Source organism: Pezoporus occidentalis, unplaced genomic scaffold, assembly GCF_034315485.1.
Source record: "Pezoporus occidentalis ecotype Australia unplaced genomic scaffold, CSIRO_AGI_Poc_V1 ctg11, whole genome shotgun sequence".
In the NCBI taxonomy this organism is placed as follows: Eukaryota; Metazoa; Chordata; class Aves; order Psittaciformes; family Psittacidae; genus Pezoporus; species Pezoporus occidentalis.
The window spans coordinates 5,126,459-5,148,126 of NW_026912886.1; the positions used below are offsets into that span (position 1 = coordinate 5,126,459).

At 40.9% G+C, this 21,668-nt stretch overlaps 1 long non-coding RNA gene across 1 annotated transcript in view; it reads left to right on the forward strand.

Annotated features, from left to right (window-relative positions):
* Positions 1–5,319: 5,319 nt before the first annotated feature.
* Positions 5,320–21,668, forward strand: part of LOC134167087 (uncharacterized) — a 41,589-nt gene continuing 25,240 nt past the window's right edge. Inside the window, exon 1 of the long non-coding RNA XR_009966067.1 lies at positions 5,320–5,448. This is a non-coding gene — a long non-coding RNA (uncharacterized LOC134167087). The remainder of the gene's footprint in view (positions 5,449–21,668) is intronic.

Below are 21,668 nucleotides of genomic sequence, written 5' to 3' on the forward strand. Positions count from 1 at the left end.
TTAGATTTATACTGCAAAACAACTAGGTTACTGCTTACAAATACTGTGATAGAAGGAAATAAAAATTGCCCATCTTAAATAGTAGGAAAACTGTGATTAATCATCCTGTTCATGTAAACAGGGTTATTGTTCTTTTTATAACATGACATCAAGCCAAAATTATGTGATTGATTTTATAAATCAGTCACTACCCTGTTCATACCATCATTTTTTTTTCTTTTAATGCAGTCTGCATTAATATCCTGCCTCTGGCTTGTTTCATTTAATTTCTTCCTTGCCAGTAGAAAGTAAGCAGCTATGTATGTTTAAAGGCAGTAAGCACTTCTCTGGAAAAAAAAAAAAAGAATCACTGGAAAAAAACCCAAGAGAAGGTAGAATTTGAGGACCTTCCAGTGGGAATTCAATGATAAGTGTGATAACCTTGTTTTGTATTTGGAACTGAAGACTAGATTTTCTGTTAGGCTTTCAGAAATTGCTCCTGCAATAATAGCTTTACTGCTGTTAAACCTCTCACATAATATGCAACACCTTTCTGACTCTTTATAAGGATTTCCAATATCTAGGAATGGTAGATAACAGTCAGGACTGCATTCTGACCTTCAGCTCTATGACTGACTAGGCCATTTTTTCACTGTCCTTGCGTCCTTGTGAAGCACTAAGCTTTTTCTCAGCTTTTGTTTTTCTTCTGATTGCTAACCAGGTAATAATTCAGTTAGCTGAATTTCTGGTCATAGAAACAGGAAATCTCAGCAAGTCATAAAGCCAGAAATCTAACCAGAGGGGATTTGAACTACTGTTTGAATTCTGTTTCATTTGTGTTAAACTATTTATTGACCATTATTATGTGCTGGAGCTCTTCATAATCCATTTGATAAATTCCTAATAATTATCATAAATACTGAAAGTACAGATTTGTTTGTTGTCACTGGCTCTTTTTTATTCAAAATAACTTTTCTCGAATCATTAGTAAAAGGTTGTTTCTGTTTTATGACACAGGACCTTGTAAGAATTAAGATACTGGGAGCTTCAACATAGGTTTTGATAAGCACTGTATCAAGAATATGCTGATGACAGTCTCAAATAATTTTCTAGTATAGTCTTTTAACACCTGTCATCTACTGAGACCATCTACCTTGGTCTGTCTTGTATTGTTGCTAAGGATTGCATTCCTATGTTTCAGTTGCTTCTGAAGTTTCTCCAGGAATTCCTTTTCCTCACAATTTTTGGTTTGCATTTGATAAGTTTTACCTCTTTCTACCTGCATCCAATGTCCACATTCTAAACATACTCAACATGTCCTCCTAATTCTGGAGAGACAAGTTGTTGGCTAAGATATATTGTATTTCTTCTTTCGTGACGAAGTCTCTCCATTTAACATCCAATATCTTTCATAAGTGCATATATTTTAGAAGATGTCTTGTTTCAGTCTAATGTTTTAGTAGATCTCCACTTCTATCCAGCTATGTGTTAACATTTGTAGGGTCAATAATATAGATTGGTCTTGGCACTTGGCCCTTTCAGATGTCCTCATACTGGTCTGTCAAGTTATGATGGTTTGGCTTGGATTGTTGTTGAGACTGCAAGAAACATCTGGAATTATACTGAAGTGAGCTTGAAGAGATGCAGCAGTATTAGATCACCTTGCAATTCTTGTACTGTATGCTTCTTTAAACACCATGGTAAGTGTATTGCATCAAGAATCTCTCATTCCATTTTAGTAACAGCATGGTGTGGTGTTTATCTATGGTTTTGTGTATTTTTTGAATTTTCTGTTGTCTGTGTCAGGAAACTGGTCTTGTTATCTGCTGAGAAATCTTAATTTCACATTTTTTACAGTTGGTTAAAAGATGATGTCTCTTATAGTATTTATTTTTTGTGTCCTTTCAATTCTTCTGTCTTTAGTTTCCGAGTTTCATTTTAAAAGCCTGCCAATCTCTGCTCCACATGATGGTTATATGAAAGTATTCTTCCTTTTTGTGCTACTTTATACTTCTGTTATACCTCTGGATCTTGTGAAAATTATTCATTTTAGACCAGTACCTATTTCACAGCCACCCCTGTCCCAGTCAGCTACTTCATTGCCAGGGCAGCTGGATAACATCTGGTGGGCGTATGTACATTATTGAGGTTAAGATGACTGCAGCATCCCAGCTGAGCCAGGGACATTGTCACCACCTGGAAAAGCCCTTAGACCTTTGTTGTTTGTACAGTATGCAAAATGCCTTTTATTGTAGTGCAGTGTGTATTGATGCTAACATCCAGGAAAGCTAGCCTATTCCTTCTCTTCAGTTATGTATTGTTCTGTTTCCTGGGCTAATTTAACATCTGCTGGCAAGTATCTTCTGCAAAAGGTAGCAAAGGCAGGAGATGGCATGGTTGTGTTAGAGTAGCAGGCAATTTTTAAAGGTTTTGTGTTTGGAATGGAGAAAAGGCCAACAGCTTACTACTAACCACATGATCAGAGTAGTTAAATGGACAGCCACATATTTAAAGCTGTGGCAGTAGATGTGGGGCTGTTTGTTCAGTGCTATCCCATCACAAAATTACACAGCTCGCTGTGGTTGCAGTCTGATAATTATTATTGATTCGCTCTCAGGCTGTCAATCTGGGTACAGCGCTAAAGCAGTCCATGATGGACAGAAAGAGGATTGGACAGCCACCATCCAACGAGGAAACTTCATCTTGAAAATGAACCTAGATGAGATGGTGCTAGTGGATAAGGGTAATTGATGATTGTTTCAGAGTGGAAGAAGGGAAAAAAGAGAGATAAAAAATTCCTCTTTGGCATTCATCCTTAGTGTCCTGTAACACTCCAGGGACTGTCTGCAAACTCTATAAAGTTTAAAGGTTTTATTTTCAGTGGTTAGCCAAATATGCTGCTCTCACTAGAAGTAGTATCTAGCTTAGGGTCACCAGGGTGCTTAAGAGAGACATAACAGCACCTCAGGAAACAGTACCTTCAGGGAAATAACTTTTCTCAACCCAGACCTATGATCTTGATCTATTTTTGAGTTACTAAACATAAGCAAATCTTAGTACTTTAGGGCTGGTTAAAATGTTTAATACTTGAGATGTAGCTGTTAGCACTATGAATCATTATACTAAAGACTTGCACCTGCAGTAATGAGACAGTTATACATTGCATTTTGAAGCATACATACTTGTTATACATTTCTTTATAAATCTGCTCTGTCAACTCATGAGAGAGTAAACAGTCACAATAGTAGTGCTGGACAGTGTAAGTTGGCCAGAGCCTCATTTTATGGTGTGGTTGGCATTTGTATTTTTAAAACACTATACAAAATATTTGAGATAGATCCAGAAATCTGTGCAGATGGAATAAAAACCTACCTACACATCTTGATCTAACTTTTTAGCTGAATTCTGCCCAAGATTTTATTTCAGCACCAATAATCTGTTGCAATTTCCTCTGCTCTTTTGTTAAGTTGAGCCATTGTGTTTCAGATGGGTTTATTTCTTGTTGATAATCTTGCATATACAGGACATCTGGAACCCCAGATCTCCTATAAACCCCACAAACCACTGTGTGAATTCAAAAGTGCCAGCTGGAAGCAAGCACTATTGATGAGGCTGCTGGCTGCCAGGGAGTACCTCCAAGCCTCTCCTGCAAAATAAACTTCAGGGCAGAGGGGAGCAGATGGGGGCCCTTCCCTCTTCAGAACCACCAGGTTTGTTCCAATAGAAGTACTGTGGAGGGAAACTAGGACAAATAGTGGGTTTTTCCAGCTTTGATGTCTTCAGCAGGCAAGGCGTGCACAAATCTCGTGGCAAGACAGCAAGGAGGTCACTTGCCACCTGAGGGTTTGGGGTAAACACTGCTGGCTTTCTTGTAGGAGTGACTTCTCATTTGCTCTTCATGTTTGTTACCTTTCAACTAGCAGCTACTGCATTAATGTAAGTATTTTTCCTGGTATTTCTTTGTCATTTGACTGCTATAATATTAAACTTCAGTTGTGACTGACACAGACCGTGTATTTGGGAGAATTCACTCAGATTTTCATAGAAGACTTCATAAGTACTTATCTAAAGTACCTAAGCTATGAGGCCAGTCTCTCAAGATTTTTATAGATGAAGAGATGGGCTCCTGCAGAGGACAAGTCTGAGCAAGTGTCTAATTTATATGACCTGGCTCAATTCCTTGAAGAGCTTTTCTGTCCTCTCAGTATGATCAGAGATTGCCAGTAAAAGCAGAGATCTTAAGGTAGCTCATATGAACAGCAAAAGTAACCCTTCCTTTCTGATGCTTGTCATTGTTTCCAACCAGTGATGATATCCTCTGCAGAACAGTACAGAAGAATGAAATGCAATCAAGAGTGTGCATTCCCCTTCCTGCCCCATCCAGTAGACATGAGCAAGGGTACCTCCACTCTCACTGGTGTTGTAAGAGAAAAAAAGGATTACATCCAGGGCCATAAGAGCTGCCTAAGGGACTGCCAGTCAGCAGAATGGAAGGTGTAAGCCTGGTGAGAAGGATTTATAATCTTCATTGTAGGCAGACAAGACGGTTTATAGTCTGGGATATAGCTAGGAAATGGCTCATCCTGCTTTCCTTTTATATTCTTTCTTTTTAGGTGAATTTTCAGATACAGTAAAGTTGTATTAAACTTTTAATTCATGTACCTCATCTGCAGAACCAGAATATTTCAAACCTCATAAACATTTGCTGTCAGTCTGGGACTAATTGTACCAGCCATCAAACAAGTTTATCCTCAAATTCTGTGATAGAAAAGATAGAGCTTTTAGAATTAAAGTGTCTGGATTTATGTGGGAAAAAATGAGGACTGTGACGGAAAAACGTCATTATTTCATTTGTGGCTCTTCAACATTTCCAACTTTACTTTGATTGCCTGAAGATTTATAAACAGCAGATGATAAAGCCAGATCTTCTGTGGCCAGTTTTTTGGGGTATCTCAAAAGATTCTAATACTTAACTTGGCTCCACTATCCCCTACTGTCCACAGTGCAGATTCTTGTTCGGATTATTCCTGTCCTTCTGTTTCATACTTTCCACAGAGGAGCACTGTGCAAAGGTTCTCCTCTATCTTACCCATTTGAATGCTGTCCCTACAAAGGCTGAGGATGAGGCCCACAAAGATTTTCCTGTATGCACCCACAGAGAGTCACGTAATGTTTGCACTGGCACAGCACCTTGATTCCTGACGGATCTGCTACAGCTTCACCAGTCACCAAAGCAACAGTTTCAGCCTTCAGCAACAGGAAGGGCCTGAGCACAGTGTGAGAAGAGCCCTGATGTTACAGAGGATGCAGTAATGCCATAGCCCCATATCCCACCATGATCCCTGTCTGCAAAATGCACTTGCCTCTTCTAAAAGGGATTACCAAAATGTCATACTGGAGTGATCAAATCAAACCAAGCTTCCCAAAGCTTTATTCCTTTAAAGGGGTTATAATCAGCATGTATTTTAGGTGAGATGTGGGAATAGTGCTGTATGTATTTGGACCTTCTATTTTTTTGGCCCTAAGTGGTGCGGTTTTACTTCCTTGCCTGCTAATTAAAGGCAGAGATAGATGCAGTGTTAGGCAAGAATGTCAGACTGGACACAAGGAAACACAACTGGGTGTGTGCAGCGGACCATGCACTCCATGATCAGAGAGGCTGTCCAAACTCTGATGCCCTGTTTACAGCATGTTTTAGCATAGGTCAGGTGGTATTTTGAACTCTACTAGGCTGCCCAATAGTGTGTGCTTATACAACTGCTTGTATTTCGTGGCCTTGATGCCCTCCCTGTGTATCTTAGAAGTCCCCCATTTTCTCATACTTGCTACTTTCACGGTCACAACAAGGTCTGTCTAATTCTCCGTCCTTTCCCAGAAATTGTGAATTGAATAAGGCTGTGCAAGTTGAAGAATTGTTTCTCTGATAAGATTGTGGTTTTTCACTGCTGATATTAATTTGTATCTTTATATTAACTAGGTTTCTTGGCTATCCCTATTTGCGGCAACAATAACTGCTAGGCCTGGTCCTGGGCCAAGCTGCATAAATGCCAGGAGAAAGCAGTCAGCTGCCCACAGACTATTTGTGTAGCACTCAGAAATGGCTTAAATATCACTTCAGGTACTGCAGCCTTGGAAGCCTTGGTTTCAATAGCTTGTCTTATAACTGGGTTGCTTTGTGACACAGCTTATTGGTTTGCAGTCCCCTGTCCCAGCCAGGCTGCAAAACAAGGAACTGAGCTATCCCTGGGGCCCAGAGAAATGCAGTTCATCCCATATTTTGTCTGCTTGGCAGCAGAAAGAATCTGTGCCTGTGTAGATGCTCACTCTTAGGAAATATCATCCCATCCTGTGAGTTTGTCAGCTTGGCTTTGCCCAAGTCTCTCAAATCCCTCCCAAACTGTGGGCCTCTGGGGCCACGTGAGGATTATGTGCTGTGAGGATCAGGGGCAGGAAGGTGGAGCAACACATTTTACTCTCCTGCATAGGTTTATAGGGCATATAATTGTGCCTTGGCTTCAGGGGCTATTTTCTGAAGTTACAAGCTGTGACTTGAGGACTTCAGCAGGAGCTAATCCCATGTCCTGATAAATGCCTCCAAAGGCAGCATAGAGGAGCAGAGGTGAAGGCATGGCAATATTGGTGATGGCTGTACTCCAGGTGCTGTGCCAGAGGAATAATTGATTGTATCAGGCAAATGATGGGAGATTGCTGTGCTCTGACAGGGAAGCCTGTGTCCCTATGACTCATAACCAGTGGAAAAGGAAAATGGTGGGTACTCACTGAAATGAGTAATACAAGAAAGAGACTGTTCCATCAGTTCCTCTGAAGAGCACCAGTGATTAATGGGTGTCAGCAGCATATTTTCTCCTAGCACAAAGAATGCCTGCGTGCTCTTTGCTGTGAGAGGCACAGGATTACAAACTGGTGTGTGGGGTGCATTTTCTGGAAGCTAGAAGCCTGCAATTGCTGGGAAGAAAGCTTCAGCTGAAAATATTGAATTTCTTTAGATCCCTAAGCAGACCTGCAGGTATCATAATTGATCACAGAACATTGTAGGCTGGTCTAAGATGTGCAGAGATGAGGCAGAAAAAGGCGTCATTCCGCAGCTGCCTCATTCTGCCTCTTTCTCCATCACACTGTCATGTCTGCTGCCCTGGGTTTTTCAAGCATCTCCCATACCTCTGACTATTGTGTGACAGCTATTGCCAGATGACAGCTGTCACTAGAGGCTTGCCTCTATAACTGTGTGTATATGCATTTTGTTAATCCTGTCATGCTTTAAATGAGTCTTTGAGACTGTGACACCACTATTTTTCTCTTACAGTACTGATACAGTATTCTGTGCACTCATTAGGAAGTAGGAATGTTTTAGGAATTAGGAACCTTTTTGCCTAAGGCTCAGTGGTCTTACAGTAATATTCTGTACTGTTGTAATTTAATAGGTTTCAACAGTTTTCTAAGCAGCAGCATTGCTGCCCTCCTAGTAACAGGGTAATAATCTGAAATAAGACTCCCATGCCACTGTAGGTATAGAAACCACTGTGATATTTATTTCATACATGTTGCAAGTCTGAGTAGTCAGATCTTCCACAGAAGCACCGTCTCCTGATTTCTGATCCAAGTTGGGGTGGATACTAGCCTCATGAAAGAGGAGCACAATAATCCTATAAATGGTTGGGACACACTTGTACATCATTTGAATGAGACTGTGTCAGTCAGCAGGTAAGCAGGTTTGTAATAGAAAAGAAGCTGGTTTGCAGGAGCTACCCTGCAGTCCCACCACTTGGAGCAGGTGTTACGATAAGATAATGGTCTCTTGTAGTAACCCTTGTGAATCACAATCCTTGAGGAAAAAGTAGGGACAAGCCCTTCAAATTGGGTTTCAAAAGCATATAAAGAATTGACCTTACAGAGGTAGTTCAAGGAATAACCTAATCTTTCTGTCCCATATCCCCCCATGTACAAAAGCTTGCCTGAAATTGAAAGGAGGGGGGGGGAAGCTTGTAAAGGCGATGTTGATACCAAATAAAGAGACTGGTGTCCCCACAAAATCATTTTACAGCCTCTCTCTGCAATCTGCAGAGGATTAGAGGTTTGCAGCATGTTTATGTCTGGCTGAGACCAAGGAGGGTTTGCTGCAAAATGGTTATCAGTGTAGAATCAAGGCATAAACAACAGCACCGAAGTAGAAAGCCTAATGATTCGAATGAATCGAGTGGAAGAAATGTGTCTTACAGACAATGTTGCTTGAAGAAAATATATTTTCTGCTGTAGGATTTTTTCCGTTATTAAACGATAGTAAACTCATGTACACTCACAGCCTTGCCTTCTGCAAAACTAACATAAGTGTAACAATTAAAGATTGAAGTGTGGACTTCTGAGATGATCCCTTATGACCCACACTTTATTAGATTTATGTTACCTTTTGATATGTTCTATTTGCTGGAAGCCCCAGCATCCTATCATTATGATTCAAACAGGCTTTGCTCTCTGCTCACAAATAATTGATGCTCCCTTTGCACAAAGCATAGTTTTTAGCTGATAAGCAGCAGGGTAATTGGCACCTTCACAGGATATTAGGTAGAAAAAAAGCATCACACTTAGCAGACAGGAAGCAGACAGGAGAAAGTAACCAAATTGTGGTATTTGGTGTAAGCGAGGCTAAATACTACTTGACAAGTTCTATATGTTTGTACTTCCTGTAGTGAATATTAAGATTTCTGTTTATCAGCAGAGATGGGGTGTGGGGAGTCTTTGTGACATGAACATTTGTAAGAGAGGTGAACCGTTAGCAGTACCTGTATTGAATATGGTGTATTCATTTAAAGCCACTGTGCAGTTTGAAACACATCTACCCAAAGCATCTCTGTGGTCCTGTGTTAGCTAGTGGGTGTGACATAATTAACAGCACTGTCATATCAGGTAGGTGGCTACGGATAATGCTGGGTTGCCGTGGATTCCTGTGTGTGTTACACATTGTGCCTATGGGCTTGTAGCCTTGGGGAAAAAAAAAAAAAAGAAAGTGTATTTGTGGGAGCCGAGAAATGCTTTCAGGTCTAAAATCATACTCCATGCAATGCAGACAGAAAGCTTCTTGGCTGCAGTCACTGGCAGTGTCACTGTCTCTCTTGAAATATTTTTAGTTGGACTGTGCTATGCTATTCTGGTATGACTTTTGTGGTGTCCAGCAGCTAATAGCTATACATTTATTTTGAAATTACCCTTTCAGGTTCAGCCATGTACCTGTTAAGACTAAAACTGTTGAACAAATGAGTCATATCAAAAGTGCAATCTCATCAAATTTAGCTTCTTAAGTTTACGGTGGTATTTTTAACAAGTGTGGCATTTCTCACCGGTAATTGCTTTTTCTTTATTTTCTTTGTACAGATTATGGACTTCATAGTAAATGTATGGGTGCATCTTTAATCTTGTGAGTCACTTGGATACTACTGAGTGCACTGGAAATGTGTACAAATAGAAAGGTTAAAAATAAGTGTAACTATGTGGTGCCATGCACTATTTCTAGCAAAAGCATTTCTGTTTAGAAATATCCACTTTAATTAGCTGCTACTTACACCTTCCTTATGTGCTGTGTAAGTGTATGAGGGGAGGAGAATGTTATATTAACAGAATAATTTGGTGATGAGCTAGATTCTATTTTCCAGACATTGGCGAATTCTTATTGTTTAATATTTATTAAAATATCCCTTTGAATGTATAGAGTACCAGTATACATGTATGAGGTTTAATTATTACTATAGGCTTATAAACGCTGTGGCGGTGTATTTTATTAGATAAGAATAAAAAGTGCCAGTGGAAATAAGACCTATCACATTATACAACAGCTCATTCCCAAGACAAGCACTTGTGTCTGTCCTGGTGATGGTGTTGCTGTATTTGTTTTCCAATTACATCTTGAGTGAACTCAATAGAGCACAAGGCATGATGGGAGAAATTGCCTTTCACTGCAACTACTGTTTATGGTCTGCCCAGAAATAGGTGAAGAAACATTCTTACCTACCCTCCTTACTCGATTTCTGAGTATGTTCCTTAGTACTTGCACCAAAATATGAACCTGCAGCAAAAAGGAGCCATCTAGCAGAGCTCTTTCAGGTTCAGTCCTGTTGCTCACTGGCACGCACAACAATTACACCAGAGAAGAGGATTGATTTCTCTAACCAATTATGCTTAAACATGCTAAGCTTGTTATCGAGCTACATTGTTGTTATGTAGAACACTGTGCTTATGTGGTACAGCTCTTGCCACCAATACTAATTATGAAATGAGTTCTTACTGTCTTCACAACACACAGATGGTGACAGTCTAGGTCTGAGTAACACACATAAGGGGGGCAGCATGTAATAACTCTTCGTATAGCATATAGTTTGGGTAATTTTGGCTGCATGTATCTTGCTGTAGTGCTTGTCAAACAGAATTAGTATTTTAAAAGCTCATAAATCTGTTATAATATCAAATTTCACTGAGGTTTTTTTCTGTGCATTTAACGTCTCCAGAAATAACAGTCTGCTTTGAATCAGACAACAAATGTTCAATTTTTCACTTCTGGGCAAAAATATAAATATCAGTTTTGTTGAAGAGTACTCCTAGTTGCTTCTTTAATGTTATGACAACTATATTTTTTCTCAGAGTTGTGAAATATCTCATATAATTATAGAACCCTCTATTCCATTTTAAAAATTGTATTTAGCAGCTTTACTGTGATCAGGATTGTTGGTCTGTTATGTCATGTTACACATGAACCAGGTGTATACATGTTTATCTTGTTTATGTGTGCAGAAGGGCCTTCAGCTCATGGCAGTGTCCAGCATTCCCTAGGTGCTACATTGCATTAGTATCACCCTTGTGGTACTTGACAAGCCAGCTCCTGAATAACACTATTTCTGCAGCTCTGATTTCACAGACTCTAACAGTATCAGCCTTGCTGCTGCAGATCATTAGGCCACCACATGAGGGTCTGGAGCTGAGCTCCTGTTGAAACTGCACCCATGGTTTACTGCAGTCTGCTCCTCCAAAGCCTGCTGCTATCCCCACCGTGCTCTGAGAAACATGAGATTCCTATAATATTCCTTGAATATCCCTGGAGTCTGGAGGGGTTACCATAGTGTTCAGAGAAATAAACCCTTCCCGTATTAATTTCCTTTACTCTTCTGGATCAACAGTTTGTTATTTACTGACATTTCGTCCCACTTAATCTGTCCTTTTCCTGGGGCCTTGCTTGACAGAAGTAAAGTATACACAGAAATAAAAAAAAAAACCACAACTTATCTACTTTGATGGGGAATCCTGCCTCACAGGACAGAGCACTTCCCCTCCAACTGGAAAAGGATGGAGGAAACAAAGCATCCAAGTCATCAGATCCAGAATGAGATGAATTTCCCTCAATCCCTGCAGCCACTACTTATCTGTTGCTACCAGGTGCTTTTTAGCAACATAAGCCACTGATAGAGTTGCTGAACACATGCAGTGTTGTCTTCTCTGTCTGGTTGAATTGAGCATTTGGAAGAAGCAAAGCCATGGGGGTTGCACCTAGATTTCTCCTCTAATTTGTAGCATGTTAATGCCTGTGGCAAGCTGAGAAGTATCTTTTAAAATATATGCTCTGATGTGTTAAATTAGGAGGAAGACTTAAAATACTGCCCTGTGGTGTTGGTCGTTGCCACAGATGTAAGTCTACATTAAAAGACTGTGCTAATAAAGGAAATATCACTTTTCCTCACACAGGACATCAACCCTGCATTGCTCAACAAATAAAGCCATAAATTAAGGTGTAATTTTAGTTATAACAAGGAGCCTACCCTAGCCTAAGGAAGAAAAATCTGCCTGAGATGTGATCACATCATCTTCCTTAGGTGGCTGAGGTTGGAGTTACAGCCCCTAGTAATGTCCAGCCTTGTAGCACTCCCCATTGCAACTCCCCGTTGCACAGCAGGGACCTTTTGCCTTGAGGTATCCAGGGCTAAAAGAGCCACAGTTCTGAAGGTTCCCTGTGCCTTGTCATCCTTTTCCTGCTGTGGCTGCTGTTTCAGGCAATCTTTTGCAGTATTTTTCGGTTGCTGGCAGGAATCTGTGTCAAGATATATATTGTGGCTGTACTCCACAAGCAGCGTCCTAATCCGGTAAAAGTGACAGAGTACTTAACAGTTTTACAGACATTCATTCATATGTCATGCTTTTCTTTTCCCTACATCCCGAGTGTGAATTAGGATGATACTTTCAATGCCAGGATGACAATTTGGCAAACTTGTTATGATGTGCATTATTGGAGCAAAGGAAGGCAGAGCCTGCCTGTTTGGATCAAGAGAACGCTTATGAGGGTACATACTGTTCTTTCAAAGTCATCATTAGGATCAGTTAGCATTTGTAAGTAGTTAAGTAGTTTGAGATTTTTAGGTGGGAGTATGTTATTTACCTGCTATTACCATTTATATAGAGATTACCCGTTATATATAGAGATTACCCATTATATATTCTCTATACAGAGAGAGGAGGCTGATCTTGTGGTTGAAGCAGAAGCTGTAGAATCAGGACATGTGGCTCCATGTCTCAACTCCACCAAAGAGTTGGGGCTTTATTTGTGATGTCATTTAATCCCACCTCACATTCCCTATTAGTGGGTGAACAATCCAACACTTGGTGAATTCTGCTTCACAATGATAGGAAGAGCAGACTTCGAAGGATAAAAAAGCGACGTCACTATGAACGCTTGGCTGCCACAAGCCAGCTATCCCTGTGGTAACTTCTGACACCTCCTGCTTAAAACGCAAAAAGCCAGGAGGATCGTGAGGCCCTGCTTTCACGGTCTGTATTTGTACTGAAAATCAAGATCAAGCATGCTTTTGCCCTTCTGCTCTGCGGGAGGTTTCCATCCTCCCTGAGCTCGTTGTGAGACAGGTTAGTTTTACCCTACTGATGATGTGTTGTTGCAATAGTAATCCTGCTCAGTACAAGAGGAACCACAGGTTCAGACCCCTGGTGCATGCACTTGGCTGAGGAGCCACTGGCGCGAAGCTACCATCTGCGGGTTTATGACTGAACATCTCTAAGAACTTGCCTAGACGCTTGTTGTGCTATTGTGTCATCGGTCACTTGTGATTGACCCATTGCTCAGAATGCATGGGTAAAGGTCTTCCCGAATCTTCATTAGCAAAGATTCCTTCTCATAGGAGAAGGAAAACTCCTATCTTCAAACCCAGGCTGATGGAGCTCATCTAGCCTTGTATGGTCTTCCATCAAAGAGGAGGACACTCTTACAAAACCTACAACCTGTGGACTTTGCTGTCACCACCCTACCTAACTAGGCCGTGGCACTTAAACCTCAGGTTTAAAGGGTGGGGCCAGTTCTGCGCAAGCTGTGCTTCACCTAAAAAATCCACTGCGCAGGCTGGAAGGGCTTACTCACACTTGTCTGTATGGACGGCGAGGGTCGAAACAGCAGGTGACAGGGTGCATGGGAAGCTGCAGATCCAGCGTTGCATGTGGGCAGACCAGCGCATGGGTAGCTCAAGTTAGGTCAGGAGTTGACAATCGTGGTCGGACACTCCCTGATTGCCTAAGCAGCCTTTTTTTCCAACCAGATTTGCATATCCCACATGCCCTTGTCATCGTGCTTGGAGTAAACGTGGTTAAAGCCCTTCCCAAATCTTCTTTCACAAAGCCAAGCCATCATTTAATCCCAGTTCTCCAGCTATAAAATGGGAATAATAATGACACCTTTTCCCGGCTTTTGCTTGTCTTATTATTGATGACTGCACTCTCTTTGGGGGTTAGATTTTTCCTCGCTTAAAGGCTTAACACAAAGAGATACTAATCTCAGCTACTTTAATACAAATAATAGCTACAAAAAATAGTGCTATTACTACCTGGGTATCAGCATGACTTGTGACATCAATATCATGCTGACAAGCTCCTTACCTCTCAGGATTTGCTTTGCTCATCTCTGCTCCTCATCCTAATGCATTCAGCCCTGTTGGTGTGGAAAAACATTTTCATGGTTAATACTCCTTCCTCATGAAAGGACTGTTACTCTGGTTTTCTACCTGTCTCTGCTTGTCAGGATGAGCTGTTGGCATTATGTACTGCATACATCATTGCTTACTTGTCTTGTAGTTTAAACCCAGTCAGCCACGCAGTCTCACTCTCTCACTCCCCCACCCCTTCCTCCCCGCCCCCCAGGGATGGGGAGGAGAATAGAAAGAATGCAGCTGCCATGGTTTGAGATAAGAACAGTCCAGTAACTAAGGTATAACACAAATCACTGCTGCTGCCACCAATAATAATGATGATAAGGGAAATAACAAGGGAAGAGAATACAACCACTCACCACCCACCAACCGTTACCCAGCCTGACCAAGCAGTGATCTAGCCCTTCCGGATAACTGCCCCCAGTTCTACATCCCGGGCATGATGTGCTGCAGTATGGAATACCTCTTTGGCTAGTTTGGGTCATGTGTCCTGTCTCCAGCTTTCCCTCCTCCCTGGCAGAGCATGAGACTCAGAAAGTCCTTGGTCAAACTAAACATTACTTAGCAACAACTAAAAGCATTGGTGTTACCAGCGCTGTTGCCAGGCTGAAAGTCAAAATGACAGCACTGCACCAGCTACTAAGAAGGAGAAAAATGACAGCTACTGCTGAACCCAGGACACCTTGTAATACTCAAGGAAACCTTTAGTCAGTCATGGTATTTCTTTCTCCAACATGTGTCCATTTTTAGAGGTTTGCTCTTTTTGCTTCCAAGAATTTGCTGCAACACCTTTCATTGATGTGGCACAATACTACCAGCTCCTCCTTCCCTTTCACTCGCCATTTTTAATAGGTTTACACAAGTCTTTCCTCTAACAGCAGGATGAAAATAGCAAAAATGTCAGCTTTGATCTTACCTGTTTTTTTCAGTGCAGAGTTCCTGAAGCTCTCAGGTGAGAAGGCTGCAAGATCTTTCCTGGAGGTTCTTGAGGGTCATGTGCCCTATAGCTAGCCTCACAAATGCCATTGCCATCTCTCGGTAACTGCACCAGGAGTGGAGCCAGACCCCTGAATAGTTCCCATGGTTGTCTGGAGTAGGAACCTGCAGGATTTCAGAAAGGTCTATTTGGTCTACAAGATCCTCGGTAGTCAATGTACATGCTGCCCTAATACAGTGCTACAGACTGTAGTAATCACATCTAGTAAGAGCACACTTCTCTGCTATAATCCTTGTTAGCAAGAGAATGAAACATACATTTTTATTCAGGAGTGGATTTGGCAAGCAAGGCTAATGCACTAAGTGACAGTGAAGTCTACCTACTAGAAACATGTATTATAGAGTCTTAAAAGATCTAAAATAATAGAAATGAAGGCTACCATTAAGAAAATTTAGGGCCAGGTTAAATGCTTTTATGATGGGTAGAAGTATCATAAATTAAAGTATTTCATGGTGTTTATTACAGTTTCAGCTGAACGAAATAATAAATGCAATGACTGGCTGATTAAAAAATATCCTATTATTGGCTAAATTATTAGTGGGCAGTGACCCTAATTAGCAGGGTAATAAACCTGAGGATTTGCTTACGATGCAGCTGTTGAGACACCCTGAGCTCCAGGTAGAGTTTGCCCTGAAAATGAGAAGGAGCCCAAGGTTCCCAGAAGAATCAAACCAAACAAAAAGTGGTTGATGAGAGTCCCTGTATTACTGGAACTGACAGTGCATTGTAGGATGCAGACATTAAGTGTCCTGTAAATCTATAGCTTGGGTAATAAGAAAAGGCTACAACATAGTTCTCCCATAAAGCACCAAGCTAGTGTGGAGGTCAGATAACAAAGTTCGTACATAAGTGTAGGCTCATTCACTTGTGGTTCTGAAAATGAGACTGACTTCTGTTTTCTTCATCCCATCCTGCAATTAAGCAGAAGAGTAAACACACAGTCTTAATTTTTCCCTCAATAAAATACTTAATACAAGGCATTTTTGAAGGGGAAGGAAAGAAACAACTGTAATAACACAGTTCAGTGGATCTGATATGCTTTTCACCTAATCTCCCCTTTTTGGGATGTCTCCCTTGCAATCTTCTTTTTTCTTGTCATTTATTTACCTAGGTCTTTCTTTTTAGTTCATAATCTGATCTAAGGTTCTCACTGCATGGTTTGTGCAGTGTCTGGAACAACTGGGCCCCATCCTAGTTAATACCTGCTTCAGATTCTTCCTGCAACTCATCCTGAAACCCCAGAAGGATCTTAAATTTCCCTGCTTCTCTGATAAGCTATAAATGTACATTCTGGGAATTTTAGAAGTGCTCAAATGCAGCCTCTGAATTTGTTTATGTATTTTATCTTTAGAAATTATGGTAAAATTTAAAATTAATTATTTGTGCAGGTTTATAGATTCAAGTAAGGGATGATTAATCATGCGTAGATGTCCGGCTATCTGATTTGCATGTTTAATCTGGTCATCAGATGTCTAAGGGCTATAAAGTGCTTCTGTACTTACTCTGGGTACAAAACTGATGGATAAAATTAAGGTCATTTTCCAACATCAGGCCTATTTATGTGCAGGGTGGCCTTCAGGCAGCAAAATTAATCTTGTACGTTCAGTGGGGCAAAATGAAGAGCACCAAACCAGAGGGCCAGCTCACTGCTTAAATGATTTGTTTCACCAGAAAACAATGTACAAATAGGAAATCCCCTGGTTTTCTTTCATGTCTCAGCTTCTCAGGTTAAAAACCAATTACCAGCCTATGGATAGCTACATGGGTTTATATATTTTTTTTCCAGACATTTTGTTGTTTTTAATTCTTCATTTTGGAAATTACGGGGAAAAATAAAGACTTTTTAATTTGAACATTGCCTGTAGTTAGGGATGGAGTGATCCCCCATGTCTCTAGGGCCTGAACCAAATTCTACTGATGCTTTTTGGAGTTTCCTAACTGCTTGGGAGTGGTTTTGGAATAAGCTATCAGTAGCCTAATATTAAAGCACAGAATTCCAAAAGTTAGACTTGGAGATAGAAATTTACATTTTTGCTGTTCATAGATTTACTGATAAATGTAGAGGTTTTAAAGGTGAACTCTTTGGAATATGAGTGATATCTGAAAAGTAATGGCATGATGGTTTTCCCTGCAAACATACCCTATCAAAAAAGATCAAAGGCAAACCACTATTTTCATTGTATCTCTTCCTTGGCAAAAGTCCCGGCTTCCCACAATGCCATCTGACATTGCTTGTCCAGTGAAACTTTTGCTACTATTGTGATTATTCAAAGGAATTGCCATAAAATATACATGACTTATGATCAGCAGTCACCCCTAGTATTGGGGGCTGTGATCAAACATGAAGGCTACATGTAGTACATTTTATTGGTTTCAGAACCTTGTTTAAGAGGAGGGGTGTACCTGCTGCATCCTCCAATAACAATACCGGGATCACTGGAGCCTTGTACCATATTTCCACGCCCTGGTAACTAAGGCTCTGCTTCCTGCTGAAATTTAGAGGCAACAGAGCATCATCTTCTCCATCATCTGTGTGCATATGTGTATATAAGTATAATAATGTTTGCAAAGCTTTCATGCGCTTCCTCCCTCTGCCACCTCTTTCCCCAGTGATTCAGTCACTTCATATTGTAATACTTTGTTGACTATTGATTTTTGGTTAAGGTTGGAGCCCAGTACAACTGTATGAGCATTCGTTGGCTTTAATTTGATGTTATGCTGCTGCCTTCCATTCCATATTGACAGGCATCCTCTTATTTTCAGATTGGTGTCCATTCACTGATGAACGCGCACTAGGGGGATCATGACCTTTTCTCTTATCTGGACAGCTCTTGGCTTCATGAACATTTTTTGCTGCAGGGTGTTATTAACAACAGGGTGATAGAACAAAGAAATGAAGCAATGGGAAGCACATCAATGTATGAAATTTGCTTTATTAGGATTCCCCTGAGGCCAGAGCAGTCCCTAATTACAGAGGTGTTACATCCCTTCTTGGGATAACAAACTATATTTTTAGCAGTAATGAGAGCATGATTTTGAAATCGCTGTGTGGTCATCCTCCCACCACACAGATGCTTGTTAATTCACATTTTTCCAGATACTGATTTTGAGAGAAACGTACAACAAAAGTTAAATATCTGTGAAATTACCTACTACCAATTGAAAAAAGCATCACTCATTTCAATACATGTATTTTGAATTTTGAGCTTTCCTGCTGTTCTGTTTTACTGTAGGAATGCAGAGTAGTTTGCAAAATAATAAAGTTTGTTAATGTGCTTTTGCAAAGACAAGGCCACAATCTATTAGTGCTAAGAGTCTGAATTGCTTGTAGCATCTGGACGCTGTGTTTAAATAAATACTGGGAAGTAAATTTGGTTATAGAAACATTGTCTGAGCATGACTGGGAGATGAGCTGGCATGCTGAATTCCTAAGAATAGGCCTTGGTTGATAATTCCCAGATTCTTCATTCCATCTTGATGTGACTTGTTTCCAGAATACCCTATTTTAATCTTCATTTGGTCCTCCTGCTCCCATACAGACCAAAAGTAAAATGAAAAGCAATGAAAATAAGTTTATTCAGCAAAGATGTGCTTATTATAACCCATACAGCTCTTAAAAACAGTGTGACCTCGGCAGAGCTGATCTTTGCCTGTGCAAGCTGGACATGCTCCCAAGGCAGAGTACCCTAAGAGGCCCCATTGCAAAATGTGTAGCGTGCTGATTAACCAAATAAGGGGCCCTCATGCTACTGCCACAGCTTCTGACCCCTCATGTCAGATGTGCCTGGCAGATTGGCCTCTCTCAAGACTCTCAGTTTACAGAACTGAAAACAAACATAGACAGTCAAAACCAAATACAAAACCCCACCCAAAACACAGGAGCCTACATTAGCAATGCAGCTATGTGAGTACTCCTTGAAGACTTCTAGGGCACTCTTCTCCCTCAGTCATGCTTTGTTCCCTTCCTTCTCTCTCTGGGTTAGGCAGCACTATGTGTAATAGAGGCACAACACTGAAAACAATGGCAGGGGTTTCTACGTGAATGGGCTGTGATCAGCTTTACCATCTTCTGTGAGGTGTGGAGCAGCTTCAGGTCCATGGATCCCATTGCCCTCTGTTGGGCTGATCCAGCACTACTCTTCCTGTATCAAACCAGCTGCTGGTGAAAATTCGCATTCAGAGCAGGGTTTTGTAGGGCAGATTTCAGGGCTTGATGGGCACAATAGGTGGTAAAATGCCAGCCCTGGTTTAATCTGATTTTAGAGACATGTTTTTTGTTTAAAATAGGAACATTAGAAAATTTAGCAAGGACCTTTTGAAGTTCCTCATTGCATCAGGATTTACTGGAATAGTTCATTTTCCTCCCACTCTCATTAGCTGTTAATTAACAATGTTAAAAAGAAAAAGCCAACAAACCTTGAACTGATGAAAAATTTTGTAAGTGTTCCGAAGTGCATTGTACATTGACTCTTATCCTGTTTTCTTCTGTCCATAAATGCTGGGGTTTTTCTCAATAGTAAACAGGTTGTAAAGCATGGAATTGCTCCCATGTGTTTTAAAACTTTGATGGCAGTGCTGATCGCTGCTTTTTGAAAATGCCCAAGCATTTGTCCAGCCAGAGAAAGGGAGAGAATAATGCTAAGCAAGATCTTCAGTTAGCTTAGGGGACAGGAATGCCTCTGCCTGTCTTAATATACTTATTTTTACAAGAGAAAAAACGTTGTGAAAGGTGAGATCATAGTGACCTCAGTTCAAAAGGCTCTGCGAGAACAGGGTGAGCCACTCTCCTGGGAAGTGAGAGGACAAGTCCCTGTCCTTGCCCTGGAGCAGCCCCAGGGACTGGTCTCTGGGCTCTCTCCCTGTGGTGCTGCCTTCACCCAGCTCCCCCAGGAGCTGTCTCCGTGCCACCACCACACCTTCCTCGCTTCTGAGGACAGGCTTTTTTTTTCTCAAAGTACTCTTTGTTCAAAATGCCAAGAAATGAAAGAAAATATTTGCTGAGCCTGAAATCATTCAAAATGGGAGAAAATGAGGCAATGTAAAAAGAATCTTGGTGATGGTTTTGTTAGATGTTTCACTTTTCTCAGTGTCAGAGAGGGATTCATGTACGCAAGCGCTGCTGTGTGCTCATTACCCTCTTTTAGGTCCCTGGTATTTTCTTATATGAGCTGTGTACCTCACCACTCAGGATTGCATTACAGGCATTTCCCTCTCTCTGACAATAATTCATTCAGCCAAATACAAATCAAAGGAAACACTTAAGTGGCTCATTCCCTTTTAAAAGAAAAATGATACCAATAAAAATATTTGGCTTTAGCCTTCTTCTGCCCTAGAAGCTCCTTTTAGTCTTTTGCTTCTCCCCGGATAGTTGTTTATTCAATATTAAGCTCCCCTTTCCCAGAAGACCAAAGCATCCACATTCACACTTCACCAGCAGTGCTGCGATTCAGTAATGAGGATGAAATGCTTTCGGGATCCTGTGCTCACTGAAAGGCTGAAGCTAAGCAATCTACTTGGTAAGAAGATGACTTTGTTCAGCCAGGAAATCTCTCTTTGCTGGGCTTCTAAAGCCCTCCCTAAATACTAGAGAGAATGCTAATTGAAAGATGAGGGTGTAATTGCACTAGACAAGTAATTTTTGTTGAGTAATTTTTCAGTGTTAGGTGGGCAGAAACAGCAGAGTGTCCTATTAGTGTTAAGGAAAGATGCACAGCTGAATCCCAGAACCTGGTAATGAAAGTTTTCCTCTTTATTGTTGCCGTTAAAACACACGGAATGCCTCTGCAGTTAGATTATAATTAAATGCTTTCCTTTTTTTTAGATGGCTGACAGACTTACAGATCATTTTTCCCTCAGATAACTTTGTGCTCAGTGTACCTGTGAATACAGCATTCCCTGGCATCTTTCAAAGCAAGGAGAGAACCACACATACTCATGCTGAAAATGAGCCTTAGGTGGCTGATCTTTCAGAAAAGAAGTGGTTCTCCCACTAAAAGGGAAGGAGGCAGAGGGTGTAAAGCATTTGTTGTAGAATGCCTGTATTGTGTCATGAAAGGAAAATGGAGAAAGCAAGGGAAAGAGCAGTGATCTAGTCAGGTGGTTTTTCTTTGGTTTGGGGGGATAGTCTGACTTGAAAGCAAAATCTGAAGGCCTTTGAGCTTAAAATCATTTGGTAGCAAGACTATATTCGTGACAAGGGGATGCTCAAATCTATACTCATTTTACTGTAATGCTGTACAGCTTATTAAAGCAACAATGTCTAAGATAGCTGGCTCAAAATTTTATCTTGAAATGCCATAGGATGTTCACATTACCTGGGAAGTTTCCACTTTCTAATCTAATAGTTAAATATCAGGGATATGTGTAACTTCAATGGCTGAAGTATGTGTTGGATGAAACAAAAGGCCTTGTAAACACAGGAAAGAATTGTTGTGTTGTGTTTAGGCAGTGGGCTCAACAAAAGCAAAGAGCTGAAAAAAATGTTGTCCTATCTCAAGTGCTGGCAATGCATGCTGTGGTGGACCTGGTGCATGAGAAGATGTGCTTGCTTTCCCACGTCGTTCATAATTAGAATAGGCAGAAGGGACCAGGCAAGACACTACTTGGAATCTGCCCTCAATAACATTATGGGCTGTCAGGGTTTCTGGAGTACAGCGATGCTGCAATGCACAGCAATACCCCCACCTCCATAGGTCCCACTGTCAGAATGT